Source organism: Pelodiscus sinensis, chromosome 1 (genome assembly GCF_052426305.1).
Source record: "Pelodiscus sinensis isolate ZL-2025 chromosome 1, ASM5242630v1, whole genome shotgun sequence".
Lineage (NCBI taxonomy): Eukaryota > Metazoa > Chordata > Testudines > Trionychidae > Pelodiscus > Pelodiscus sinensis.
Genome location: NC_143052.1, coordinates 12,773,297 through 12,787,115, shown reverse-complemented (window position 1 = coordinate 12,787,115; position 13,819 = coordinate 12,773,297). Strand labels below are relative to the sequence as shown.

The window sequence follows — 13,819 nt, the reverse complement described above, 5'->3', positions numbered from 1 at the left end:
TAGGAATTGCCTGTGAGCATACTACCCTTGTGCTACTGGAAGCATCCAATCAACTTGTTCCCCTGATAGCCAGAATGCCACTGAGCACTGGGACATTCACCCCAAACTCATAAGACCATACTTTAAGACTTTACTGTATGACAGGATAAACCCTGGCCACAGCTCCACCTTCAGCAGTTGATTGATTGACACAAAAATGTCCTTCCATTTCCTCAAAACTCATGCTGCTTACAATCCCTATTGATCTTTTGATTATTTTTTTCTAAACTTAAAGGATGAGGCTTGTCAAACTGCCAGTGAATGCCCTTGTTTCCAGTGTGTCAGAAAGCGCTCCAGGCTGCAAGGTAGCCTGACAGTTATCATTTCCCTTCCTTGCAGACATGACTGATAATGTTTCCCAACATTTACTAGTCCTAGAGTGATAAGAACAATCAGACTAGACTATTGATATCAACACAAAGCATGAGACTTTAAGGATGTTTCTATGCTTTGTGATAATGTAAGCATCGAACACAGCAGAGTGACAGATTTTCTTTTGAGAGTCAGCAATGTTCATAGATACAGCCTGTCACCCTAACTCCCTGAAAGAGTAAATGTGGGCAGAGTAGCTAATGAACAGAAGTTCTAGGAGCTATTGTAGCTGTTTTATCCAGCAAGCCTGTTCAAAACTAATAACATCTCTGTTACCCTTTATTGACTGATAATTTACAATTGTTGAGCACAGTTGATTACTAACTTTGCTCGGGTATTCACAGCTCAGAGAAGACCTCCTCTGTTGATAGAGTATGTCATTGTTAATCTTCATTTCTATTTCCTTCTAAGGACCAGTCATAATACCATTGAAGTCAATGGGAATTTAACCATTGGCTTCAGCAGAACTAGACTTGGGATCTTGCTTTGTAGTACAGATGACCAGAGTTTTGCAAATAAAGTTTTTTTGTTTCACTGAAAAGTATTTATTATTATTATTATTATTATTATTATTATTATTATTATTATTATTAACAAATACTTTCAGGCTGAACTGAAAATGAAATTCTTCAAAAGTTTTAACAAATCTAAACATCGAGAAAATTGTTTGTGTTAAACAAAACATTTTGATTTGACCTAATCTGAAACATTTTATTTTTCTTTGAGCATTTTTTGTTTTGGCTTCACCAAACATGAAGGACATTTTTAAACAAAACCTCATTCCCGTCCCAAAATAGACAAAAACCTAAATATTTCATTCTAAAAATGATAGAACATTTCGACTTTTTTACAGAGTTTTGTTTGTTTTTCAACATGAACAATTTAGTGAAACCAACATGAATTTGCCAAATATTTTATTACCTAATCTGTATTTTTCATTAAAAAAATTTGGCCAATAAATTTCACCTAGTACAATATGTGACATCAGAGTGCATATCATGGCTCCATTTTCAAGACCTGCTTTACATTCACACTAAGGTGCTGACAGCAGAAAGAGGCTTTATGGTCAGTGCAGCTTCTAATTTACTCTAAGGCTGCGTCTAAAAGTCAGAAAAAAATACTCAAATTGTGAACTGCTCTTCTAAACCATCCTTCTTCCTTGTAAAATGAGATCTTTTGGAAAAGCTTATTTTGAAAGAGAGCATACACATAGCAAAAGCGCAAAAAAAAGCGATGTGCTTTTTCGAAAGATAGTGTCCACATTTATTGGATGCAATATTGCATTTAAGTTGTGATTAATCTGGAAATAGTGGCCACCAGGGCACCTGTGTTATTTCCTAGAGACCTCTTCTTTAAAAAGAACTCCCTCTTCTGTGTCCACATGCGCCTTCTTCCAAAAAAGCTTTTTCAGAAAAAGGCTTCTTCCTTATGGAATGAGGTTTGCCGCCGTCAAAAAAAACCCTCCATTCTTTTGACTTTCTGTCGAAAGAACTCAATGGCAGTATTGTTTATAGCCATTTCTCCGGAAAAATGCTGCAGCATCCATGCACCCTGAATGGTCTTTATTGGTGAATAGGAGAAGTAGGAGCCTAATTCTCTTAGGGTATGTCTACACTGCCACCCTAGTTCGAACTAGGGTGGCTAACGTAGGCATTCAAAGTTGCAAATGAAGCCGGAGATTTAAATATCCCGGGCTTCATTTGCATCTTGCCGGGCGCCGCCATTTTTAAATCCCCATTAGTGCGGACTCCGTGCCCACGGCTACACGCGGCACGGAGTAGGTAGTTCGAATTAGGCTCTCTAATTCGAACTACCGGTACACCTCGGCGTCCTCACTAATGGGGATTTTAAAATGGCGGCGCCCAGCAAGATGCAAATGAAGCCCGGGATATTTAAATCCCGGGCTTCATTTGCAACTTCAAATGCCTACTCCTAGTTCGAACTAGGTTGGCAGTGTAGACATACCCTTAGACAATAGGAAATATCATCCTGTCTTCATTGCTCTCTCTCTCATATATCAGGAAAATGAAGCAAACTTCTCCGAAGTGCTAATACCTCATGGGTGTTGAATTTTGTCTGTTTTATCTGCTAACAGAGTAAAGGGTTAATATTGAAAATTTACTCCTAGAAAGCCAATCAATTGAGGGTGTAAATAAAGGATCACTTTTTGGCCTTCTATTTTCTAAAGAAAAAAATAGCTTGCTAGAACAAAACATTTCCAAGGAGATGGAATAGCAGGCCTTTTACTGAGGAAAAACAGGTTGTGAAGCACATAGATGACCTCCTACAATATCACCAGAGGGCAGTTTTTGCTAAAATCATTAAGTACGCCTTGTCTACACTTGTAGCTTTTGTCACCAAAAACTGCCTTTTGTTGATAAAACATTGAGAGAGTATATACTACAATGCAACTTTCGTTGAGGGAGGGCACCCAGTTTTGGTGGCAAAAAACTTCCATCCCAGCAAGAGACTTTTGTCTTTTCCCCTCCCTTTAATGTCGACGAAGAGTCAGTGTGGACTCCCTTGTTTGTTTTGTCAAGAGAACTGGCTTCCACCAATATCCCACAATGCCTGCTCTGATGGCCGTGCTCAGTGTGTTGTGATCTCTGCTGCCCTACAGGCATGTGCCCCTCCCCTTTGAAAGGTCTGGGAAGTATCTGACAGCTGAGTGAGCTGCTCTGTTTGGGGAACAAACAAAAAGAGCAAATCACTGGCATGCTCCCATTCTGTCCTGCTAGAAACATAGCAGCAGGCAGACTGCTGCTTCAGGGGGAAGTCTGGGTAGACTGATGAGCTGCTTTGATATTCCTCAGCATGAAGAGCTCACAGAGATATTCATGATGCTGCTCCCAGCAGCTGAGAATGCTGTGAGAGAACTCAGACAGAATCCCAAGAAACACTGGGATGAGCTCTGCCTTCCCACAACTCTTCACTGTGGGATGCTTACGCACACTGATTTGCTCTCTCTGTCAACAGGAGAGCTAGCAATGTGCCCATGAAATGTCAACAATAGGAGGCAGAAAAAGCAGTTTGACCAATTTTCACTTTTGCCTGTCAACAGCACTTTTGTCACCAAACCTTCCCAGTGCAGACATAGTCATAGTCGCAGTTTAACATTGTCTCTATCATCTTTGGGAGACTATATCTTTTCTTTGGAGATGGAATAAATTTGATGATTTAACTACTGTGATCCTACGATAACATTAGAAACACTTATTGTCCACAACATAACATAACTCAGAAGAGCATTTGTGGTTCGGCACAGTGGAAAAAAAATTTAAAAAAGAAAAACACTAGAAAAGAGTATCCAAAGGGCCTGGTCCATTTGCTCGCTAAGTGATGCAATAAAAACAATCTGGATACCAATTAAATCATCTTTGCTTAATATTGATTTTTGCTTATCATCTTTTAGTTGGAAAATGGGAGACATTTGATAGATTGAAAAGAGGCCCAAGTGCACAGTATGTTCTTTTAAGTAGCTCGTTAGCTTTTGCTGCAATCCTATTCCAGGTAAACGCCTCGCGACAGCAACACAACAGTGAGAACAGCAGCAATTGCCACAGAGTCAAGGGTGAGACTCACTTGCCATCATAAGCTTGATTTTAGTCCCCTCTCCCCTTCTCAAATCCCTGCTGCATTGTGTTAGACAAGTCGATTAAACTCTCCTGTGCCTCTGTTTCTCCTCCCACCAGTTTTCTATTTCTATTTAGATTGTAAGGTCTTCATGACAGGGTCTGTCTTGCCACATATAAGTATAGAACTGGACATATTGGGATCTAGATCTAAGTTGGGAACCCCAGGTCCAGCCATAATACTTATAATATGCAAGTGTTTACAGCCACAAATTCGCCATGAGAGGCCACTGAGAAATTTTGTGACCAAACTTCAGTGTTCGGATTTGTCATTTTAACAAACAGGAATATAGAAAATAAAAGATAAAATAATTACAATCTTACTTTGAAAACTCTTTTTATCCTTGTTTGTTTGGTCATATTCTAGTTACAAAATAATGGTCCAAAAATGTTTCAAAAGAAGTTTATTCCATAATCCTGATCTAACAGCCTTTAATGTATTTTTCATCCCAACATCACAGTGAGGAGCTGGGATTATTGATAGGTTTAGTGCGACATCATCCACGTGGGATTGTAGGAGGTGGATATTTTTGTATCTCAGTCCTTGTTTGCTTTTTGGTAACAATTGGGCCTGAAAGGGAGATGTCTCTTCAAAAGATCTACAAAAAAGGGGAGGGGAGGTGTGAATGAATAGTGTCCAGGTCACTGTTGCTAGGTAGACATACAATTAATATGCCACATTCAGATATTTCTGGAATTGGGGTGGTAGTTTTGGATATGTCCGGTGGGGTTGGATATGTAGTTGGATTCAGACTCCATGAGGACAACTAGGGTTGCCAACTAATTCCACAAACACAAAGACCCTTGTCCCGTGCCCTGCCACACTGCTCCCCTGAGACCCCATCCTGTCCCGCCCCTTCTCTGAGGTCCTACCCTCTGTCACTCTGTCCCTCCTTCACTCTTCCCACCTTCATTCACTTTCAATAGGTTGGGCCAGAGGGTTGGTGTATAGGAGGTAGTGTAGTGTGAGTGCTCTAGGAGGGAGTTTGGGTACAGAACAATGCCAGGGGTCAGTGCTTTCCTTGGGCAGCTCCTGAAAGCAACCGATATATCCCTCTGGCAGCAACTTCTTGGAGGAGTGACCAGAGGGTCTCTGCTTGCTGCTGAATGCAGGCACCACTCCAGCAGTTCCCATTGGCTGTAGTTCCTGGCCAATAAGTCAGCCTGTAGGGCGGGGACAGAACACGGAGAATCCCGTCTCTACCAGGGGCCTCAAGGATGGTGCTAGTCACTTTGTGGAGTGGTACAGCACCAAGAAAGCCTGACATAGCTCTGCTGCCATGCCAGACTATTAGAGCTCCAAATCCCCAGTTTGGCTGAAGTAGCCTCTGGGAGATAGGACATGATTCCAGGAGACTCCCAGCAAAAGCAGGAGTGTTGACAGCCATGACGACAATTAATCAGGGCAGCTGCTTTTCAAAAGTCCTTGTGCTCTGGGTGAGGCAGGAGAAGATGAGCCCCAGGAGCAGAAAGCAAGTTGTTTTTACTTAACTGAAGCATTTTGCAGCAGATTTTTTTTAATCTCTATACTTAACAGAGTGGTTGGTTAATTAGTTAGCTGACTGGCTAATTGCGTGCTTTCAGTAGAGGAGGCAGGAGAGTCTGCATGGATTCCAGCTGGAGATTTCTATAAGCAAGTGGAGAGAAGATGCTGTTGCCGGGCTGTTGACTCAGCAAACTGAATACATCTGGTGATCAAAGACTGTAACGGAGAATCCAGCTTTTGGGAGCCCTGAGTTTCTACGGGGACTAGCCTGTTTAGATTTAATATAATTTGTTTTCTTTACTTATGATTTTGTACAATAGTGAAGGTAACGTATGTGGATGATTACACAGCAAGGTTCTGTTGTAGAAATTGTTATTATTATTTATGCTGCTGCTGCTTCTTGAGGTTTATAAAGTTGGTATTTAATAATCAATTCCTTTTGCTCTTTTTGGATGTGAAAGTGTGGAGGTTGACCCAGTGCAATGCTTGTTAAAAATCCTTAGTGACTAAATACTGTGTCTCCAAATATTTCCCTATAGGAGTTGGAGTCTTTATGGGCACTGGAGGACAGAGAAGGAAACTCTAGCCCGCCCACCCACTGTAGAACATAACAGCTTTATACAAGTCTTGTTTATACTAGCTCTGTGTTCTCCTTCTCACATAGGGTATGTCTACACTACCCCGCTAGTTCGAACTAGCGGGGTAATGTAGGCATACCGCACTTGCAAATGAAGCCCGGGATTTGAATTTCCCGGGCTTCATTTGCAAGTGCGGTATGCCTACATTACCCTCCTACTTCGAACTAGGAGGGTAGTGTAGACATACCCATACAGATTTTGCTGTTGAACACCCAACATATACATAAAGCCAACAGACGCTGGTTGTATTGAACCTAGGAACTTCAGGGCTAAAGCCATGGGCCTCTGGTGCAGTAGCTAAACTGCACCTTAGTTAAGTCTGTAGAGCACACTTCAGTCTTCCTTTTTCAGAGGTCTCATTGCCCCTGGGTTACACACATACAGCAACTTTTATCTTGTGCTGTGATGACCATTTATTTGCCTAGAAGGTCCAAATGAGATTACGGTTCTCTTGTGCTAGGCACTGTACATACAACGGCAAATGAGAAAAGAAGCTTCAAGAGCTTACAGTTTAAACCAACCAAACAGATGAAAAATGTATGCCTACTAGAGGTAGGAAGAGGTATAGAAGCCCTAAGTCAGAGGGGAAAGTACCTCCAACAGAGGTATGGCTATTCCGGTGAATGTTAGGGTATGTCTACACTTGCACCCTTTTTCGAGAGAGGGATGCAAATGAAGACATTTGAAATTGCAAATGAAGCCGGGATTTAAATATCCCACATTTCATTTGCATATTCATGTGATGGCTCTAGTTCGAAATAACAGATGCTGTTAAGACACGATTATTTTGAGAGAAAACCCTTCTCTCGAAATAACCCTTATTCCTCACACAATGAGGTTTACCAGTTATTTCAAAAAAAGGGTTTTCTCTTGAAATAACTGTGTCTTAACAGCGTCTATTATTTCAAAATAGCGCTATTTTGAAATAACGCCATAACGCAAATATGCAAATGAAGCATGGAATATTTAAATCCCGGCTTCATTTGCAATTTTGAATGTCTTCATTTGCATCCCTCTCTCAAAAGAGGGTGCAAGTGTAGACGTACCCTCAGAGGCACATTCTCACTGCTGGGTAAAAACATTTCCTTGTAATATTGATTTCAGACTGATGGGAACCAGAGGACGGTTTATGGTTCTTTGTCATGCAACAGGGCATTTGGTATGGGGGCCCTTTCCCTGTGAAAAACGTTCATGTCAAAGTCACAGTGAAGCGCTTGAATAATTGCTCTCACCAAACAGGAGATGAAAGCCCATCGATCATGTCTGAGATCCACCTGTATCACGTTTATCTTCAAGCTACCAACATTTGGAATGGTTATTAATGAGTTAAATCCTGCCCTTATTGAATAGTCAATTTCTGCCCATCAGACGGTACCACTGAACAGGTTTCCACATTAATAATGCACATAGACAATAGCTTTCAATCAGTGTTGAGGATTGCTGCAGTTTTTTTTATTGATCCAGGGCTGCAGATGAGACTTTATGTCATGTAAGAATTGTGATGGATGTTTCAGAACCATTGTCGCGCTGGATAGTACCAAAGGTTAACTGGCTGATCTGAAATCAAAATTTCAGGTGCCTCAATGCTAAGTCCATGCCATCAAAGAAGTTTTCCATAGGGTCCAATGTCACATCAATCACATCTACCTTAACGCTATTCAAGCAACATGTAACAAGCAAAAGTTCATCTGTACAGACTATATACATTCTGCAGCACAGACACTTTTGTCTGCTTGATCATGTCCCAGAATTATTATTGTCATCTTCATCTACTTTTCTTTTCTGATCCATCGCTTGCGTGTTTAGAGCTCTGACATACTGTGTCATATCGAATTTAGCTTGCAAGGGCTTTGGGGAGGAAAACAGCGATGCCCTCATAGTGATAGACTCAAGGTGCTCAAAGTATAAAACTTTACAATGAGAGAGTTAAGGGGTGACTTGAAAATAGTCTAAAAGTAATGTGAAGAGACCGTCGCAGGGATTTAGTGTAGAAGTTCTGGAACAAAAATTCATGGTCCTGTGGCCTATGCATGATTTAGGTGCTCAGGGAGAGCAGGGTGTCCAGAGTGCTGCAGCTGCTCTCAAGGCAGAGCTTAGGGGTGCTGCTGGTGCTAGTCGGTGGGAGGGCCCCTCTGGTGTTGGGGAAATGGCCTGGGTTGCTGATGCTACAGCTCAGAGGGGGTGACATGGGGCAACTCTACTGCAGTTTGGACTTGGGGGTTAGGTGGCCCAAGGCATTGCTACTGCAACTTGGAGGTGCGGTAGCTTGATGTGAGTGGGAGCACAGCTATAGCAGGGAGAGCACCTGAGACTGCTGCCACACTTGGGGAATGAGGCGGTTTGGGGGGGTCGCTATTGTAGCTGGGGGGGGGGTGGACTGCCTGCCAATGCAGCTGAAGGGGCATCCAGGGCTGCTCCAGCAGAAGACCGTACAGCTGGCCCCAGGGCACATGAGCTACTTGGGTGGCCATCGGGTCAGCTGCACTAGCCACTGAAGAAGTCACAGAGGACACGGAAAGTCATGGAATCTGTGACCTTCGGGGCAGACTAACAGCATTCTCTATAAGTATTTAATGACGAACATGTGTTTGACAATGGGCTCGTTTGTCCAGCAAATGAAGACTGGACACAATCCAAAAAGTGGAAGTTCACACTAGAAATAAGGCTCATGTTTTTAACAGAGAGGGTAATTAATCACTGAAATAATTTAAGAATTGGTGTGGTGAATTCTCCATCACCGTCAATCTTTAAATCAAGATTGCAAGGATTTTTTTTCTAAATGATGTGCTCTAGTTAAAACAGGGGCAACTTCTAAGGCCTGTGTGACACAGAGGATCAGAGTCAATGAACAGAGTGGTCCCTTCTGCCTTTGGAATCTATGAAAATGTGAAAGGTTTTCCACATGGTCGATGAGGCATCGTAACAGGGTGGCACTCGCTTTAGGCAAGGGCCCCTGTCTGGCTGAGTGCAGGTTCCTGTACTGCCTAAAACCTTTTCGGCAACTGAGCCCTCCAGCTGAGTCACTCTCTGTATATCAGAGACCCCTTCCAGGGTTCATGCTGGTGTTCTCTGCTAGTGTCCCTTCTTTTCCATAGAGTTGTCTATGACCTTTTTCTGAGGTGGGCAGGATCATAGGGTCTCCAGCCGGGGGCCTCAAGGCCTGATCCACCCCATCACAGGCACCTAGTAACTTTCTGTGCCCCAGGAAAAATAAAGATCACAAGTTTACACAGCCTGGCCCATTCATATTAAGATGGTTCAACTCATTCTTCACATATATGAAATGTACATAAGTATATCACCTTCCCATGGACTTCATTGAAAAAGCCAGGTTTCAGGAAAGTTTGTATGAGGTGATGGACATGACTTGCCAGAGGAGGCTGTGAAGGCTAGGACTATAATAGAGTTTAAAGAGAAGCTGGATAAATTCATGGAGGATAGGTCCATAAAAGGCTATTAGCCAGGGGATAAAATGGTGTCCTTGGCCTCTGTTTGTCAGAGGCTGGAGAGGGATGGCAGGAGACAAATCGCTTGATCATTGTCTTCAGTCCACCCTCTCTGGGGCACCTGGCGCTGGCCACTGTCGGTAGACAGGATACTGGGCTAGATGGACCTTTGGTCTGACCCAGTACGGCCGTTCTTATGTTCTTATGTTCTTACTTGACAAAGGATTAACATGGAAGAAAGCACAGAGATATATGCAGGGAAAGTGGCAACCAAAGCTGGCATCACTGGAGGAGTGGAAAGGGTGACAGGATATACATAAGCACTGCATAATGTAGATGCTTGAAGGAAAGGACCCTTGAAGGCAAGGACGGAATGTTTAAGTTTGATGTGCAGCACAATGGAGAGCCAGTACGATAATTCAGTCAGGGTGGAATGATTTTAATCGCTTTAAGCAAATCATTGATGTACATCAGTTTTCTAAAACAAATTTTTAAAAATTGAGTTATTTTACATTAAAATGTACAATTAATTAAATTATAAATCCTGTCTATTTAATGCCACCATTGTTGAGAGTCTCATAATTGAAATGTACAAAACTGCTAAAGGCAAAAAAATTAAGGTCTTGATCCTGCAATGTGCAGGTAAATATATAAACTTTACTGCATAAATAAATTAATTGACTTCAGTGAGATTGCTCCTGGGTTTAAAGCACTTATGTATCTGCAGCATAAGGAGTTAAAATAGTATACAGTATTTGTGGCATAAAATCTGTATGACTTCAAAAATTGCTTCACTGTTAACCATAGAAAGTTATTGACACTTACACTGTACTAACAAATATGTTGTGGTCTTTTTCATGTACACAGGCTAAAAGATTCAGAAATAGGTGTCATAGCCAAAGCGATGTAAGAACATATGCATTGTGGATTTTTCACTGGGAACAATGATGGAGAAGAACTGTCTGGTAGAAGCATTTCATTTTTTTCTTGATTTATGGATGTTCAACATATTAGAAGTTCATGTTGGTTACAAATATAGAATAAGCTGTTTGCTCATTAGTTCTGTGTTTGAGTTCGTGTTGTTCTCTGAAAAAGGATGTTAATGAAGCTCTACACTTGTCTTATGCAGCACAGATGAGCCCTTTAAGTGTGAAAACTCCTAGCAGAAAAAATGTCTCTGTACAGTCTGAAATTCTGTTGACAATTGGGAAACTAATTAAAGAACCAAGTACAAAGCTTCCACTTTAGAAATGTAAGGCTATAATGTGGGAAGAAAGTAAAGAACTCTGGGATGTAAATCAAGAATCCAATTTACATGTTATAAAACTGATTTAATTTTAACTAGCTTTTGGAAGTTTTTTTTTTAATCCGCCACCTTGATTTCAGATGATGGAACAATGAAGTTCAGACTCTGACAAAAGCGGAATATCAAATCTAGTCTGACAAAATGACTAATATTCATTATTTTCATTATAGTAGCATCTAGGAAACCCAGTCATGGACTAGGAACCCTCTGTGCCCGACCCTGTACAAACACATAATTAAATGGTGGTCCTGGTCCCAAGGAGCTTCCATTTAACGTATAAAATAAGAGACAAGTACATTTGGAGAGTCTGAACACAAGGAAACAAATAGATTACATTGGTGGGTAGCATAGGTAGTGGTCTCAACACATGAGCTGCTTATTGGTTGGCAAGTGTTTTATAAGCCCTACAGCCAAGGGCAATGTTGAGGAGGGATTTGAATGAGAACACTGAGATAGCTTTGCTGATGTTTATGGGATGCTCTTTACTTTCACATGGAGCAGAATGGGAGAATACATGTAGGTACGTGCTTGAGAATTAAATGAGTGGACAATGAAGGGTAACATCTCTGGCAGGTCTGAGGCAGTTACTGACATCTCAACAGCATATGAGAGATGATAGGTGGTATGGGGATAGCCTGGAAAGTTCAGACAAGTAGTCAATAAAAAAACAGAAGTCGTTGCTTTGACCTGTACCATGTGAAGCAGGATGTCATCTTCAGAGTGAGAGAGGCTCTCTGCGCCAAACCCCTTGTCATATTCACCAGCCTACAAAAAAACAGGCAAGAGGCTGAGAATATGAAACAAAGTATTTTTCTGCACCTGCAAACACAGTCCATAAAGGGAGCTGATGTTATGCAGAAGGTGGTGAATACAGCAAATGTGCCTGCCACCATTCATTTTAAGTGCTAATTGAAATGGCTTCAGCCACTTTGTCTGCCCTTGTATGTTTACTTTATGTGAACATTTGTGTAATGGAGATGTGAGTTGTTCTGGCAAACAACTCGTGAACATTCACCCATGGGAAGGAAGTAAATTCAGCCCACATATATGAATGCTTATGAGAAGTTCATTTGAATCTAGCTTTCCACAAACATTATTCCAGAGACCTTGATCATATTTAAAAGCCACATTCATCCAATCATCTCCCAGCATATAATATTCAAAGTAAAATGGACTGACAAAATAAGTAATGAAAGGTCACAGAAAGGGTGCAATTATCTACAAAACTATAAATAGTATGGGGAAAATGGACATATCTAGGCCATCCTTTAAGAATGCCTAATCATAGACTATGTTAAAAAAACCATATTTTTTGGTGACTTCCAGGCAGGGGACAGGGTGGCTGACCTAGAGGCTATCTAGCCACAATAATCGCTGAAGCAGCACTATTTATATCTGGCTATAAAATACCTGGAAAAATAATTCCAAGATAGGGAGAATTTACACTGTTTAGACATATGCCTTACGCGTCTGATGGCACAGAAAAGATAATGGTGATGATGATGAACATAGTCCAATCACAACTAAGGCCATGTCTCTGCTTGCCAGAAGATGGATGCTCTGGTGATCTAGCAAAGACCCCTCTAAACTGAATGCTGAGGGTGTCCACATTGGTGCCGGTATTCCTCGCTGTCGCAAGTAGCAAGGGAAGTTGGTGGGAACATTTCTCTCATCGACCTCCCACTCTGGGGCCACCCCAGAAAATAAGTGAAAGATATGTTGAATCCAGATGAACAATTCATGTAGCTGGAATTGCGTCTCTTGCATCGATTTTCTCTGCCAGTGTAGACCTGGATTAAGTATCACAACTCAAATTTTAGCAGATTTAATTTTTGAATAACTAGCCAGAGGATAAACAACAGTTACAAAAAGACAGTTGAAAAGGGAAGAAATTTAAAAACTGTTCCCAGACTTTCAACAAACAGAAAAAAAAGAGGTGAAATTCACTGAATACAATTACCTTGTGCATTATTAATTTAACTGCAATGAATCTACTGAAATATTGTGGGTAGTTAGTTGATCTGTCAGCACCTCAATACAAGATATATCAAGTACATCCCAGCTCCTTACTGGAGTACCCCACATAAAATTAATCATAAAACTGTCGTAATAGGACACACACAGATATTTTCAGTCCTTTCTTGAGCTATGTCTATACTACAAGCCTCTTGCAGAAGAGCAAATGCAAATGGAGCGCTCATTTGCATAGGTCGTGCTCTCATTTGCATTTCCTCTTCCTTTCCCTTTTGCATAAAACCCCCTTTTGCACAAGAGCCATTCCTCAAAAACCTCTTGCATTTTCTCTTCCACAAGAGGCTTGTAGAATAGACGTAACCTTAGACTGAAATCTTGTCATCCCATGAAGCTCTATAATGCCCAACAAGACTCTCACTTACATTATAATTTTGTTGAACCAAAATGGCATTTGCAGTAGAATGAGGATTCTGGTTATAATAACTTCATTGACCACCCAGTATCAGGCCCACCGATGGGGGGGAAAGAGAGGCAGTTGCCACAGGGCCTGGAGATTCAAAGGGGCCTGAGGCTCTGGTTTCTGCTGTGGCCATGCTCAGAGTCTCAAGGCCTTTAAATTGCTACCACAGATGATCTCAGGGCTTCCTGGGGAGATGAGGGCACCACACGGTTTGCTCCAGGGGTGGCGTCTGCAGGCCAGGTGGTGCTGAGGTCCAGCTGCCTTTGGCCCCAGCCCTTCTTCCTCAGGCTCCACCCCTTCCGAGAGCAGGGAGCCACACGTCTTCATCTTGCCCTGGGGCCCCAAGTGCCTGTCATCTCCCCTGTCCAGTATACTTGTTCTCTGCTCCCATTGGCTGTGACTTCTGTCATACTATTTCTGCTCAAATGGACTATTTTTTTTTACATGGATTTGGTCAGATAATGCC

At 41.7% G+C, this 13,819-nt stretch overlaps 1 long non-coding RNA gene across 1 annotated transcript in view; it reads left to right on the top strand.

The window, feature by feature from the left end:
• Window positions 1-10,672, top strand: part of LOC142828535 (uncharacterized) — a 33,921-nt gene extending 23,249 nt beyond the window's left edge. The window contains exon 2 of the long non-coding RNA XR_012903107.2: window positions 10,481-10,672. This is a non-coding gene — a long non-coding RNA (uncharacterized LOC142828535). The remainder of the gene's footprint in view (window positions 1-10,480) is intronic.
• The last annotated feature ends 3,147 nt before the right edge of the window (window positions 10,673-13,819 follow it).